The 1161-nt window shown below is 36.9% G+C and overlaps 1 non-coding gene across 1 annotated transcript; it reads right to left on the reverse strand.

The window, feature by feature from the left end:
- Positions 1-1054: 1054 nt before the first annotated feature.
- Positions 1055-1161, reverse strand: LOC127901702 (small nucleolar RNA R71). The gene has a single exon (XR_008053946.1). It is a non-coding gene; the product is annotated as a small nucleolar RNA R71 (small nucleolar RNA).

Genomic DNA, 1161 nt, shown 5'->3' on the forward strand with positions numbered 1-1161 from the left:
GATCCTCTGTATTGTTTGGTAAATTGCCCTAAGGTATGTTGCTCAATGCTGTAGCAAGTTGTCCAATCTGATTCTCCAAGTTTCTTAAAGATATAGCTTGACTTTAGACCACTACTTCATTCTTCACAATATACTCCATAATCAGAGTTTCAAAGGAACTAAATTGATCATTAAAACAAAATCTGCACTGTTGGGATTGCTGTAGCAAATCTAATAATATTAATTCCTGTGGAGACGATCTTGAATACTCATAATTATATTACTTGTTGTGTACACTTGCACATTGACACCAATAGCATTAGTATTTTTACCCAACAAGTTTTTGGCGCCGTTGCTGGGGATTGATTATTCATTGTGATTTGTGAAATTAGTTTTAACGGTGCTAATTTTTAATTTTATTTTGATTTGTTTATTTTGTTGACATAGGTGATCTAACAACCGTTGCATGCGCAAATATAAATCTATTGAATTCCAGTTTGATCCAGAAATTGAACGAACTGTAAGGAGATTGAGAAGAGAGCATCAGGAATTACAAGCTGCTGTAATAATAGATGAATTCCAAGATTTGAGAAACTTGAACTGTAGAGAGGAGATACAACCAGTCAATGTACATGAAGGTCTGAATGGACAATGTGTTCAAAGGCAACCAGGGAACAACAACATTATTCACATGGCGAACGATATAGATAGAGCCATTCGAGATTACGCAGTGTTGACTCCTCAAGCCATACATCCGGGAATAGTTAGACCCGACATTCAAGCTGACAATTTTGAACTCAAACCCGTGATGTTTCAAATGCTTCAAACAGTGGGGCAATTTAATGGTTTGCCATTCAAAGATCCTCATCTATACCTTAAGTTATTTTTGGAAGTAAGTGATGCTTTCAAGATTGCTGGAGCATCGCAGGAAGCATTGAGACTCAAACTTTTCCCTTTTTCTTTGAGAGACCGAGCAAGAGCATGGTCGAATTCTCTACCACCAGATTCTATCACTACATGTAATGATTTGGCTAAAAAATTTTTGATGAAATACTTCCCGCCAACCAAGAATGCAAAGTTGAGGAACGAGATCACATCTTTCCATTAACTTGAAGATGAGAGCTTGTGTGATGCATGAGAGAGATTTAAGGAGTTACTTAGGAGATGTCCTCATCATGGTAT

Source organism: Citrus sinensis, chromosome 3 (genome assembly GCF_022201045.2).
Source record: "Citrus sinensis cultivar Valencia sweet orange chromosome 3, DVS_A1.0, whole genome shotgun sequence".
NCBI classification, from domain to species: Eukaryota; Viridiplantae; Streptophyta; class Magnoliopsida; order Sapindales; family Rutaceae; genus Citrus; species Citrus sinensis.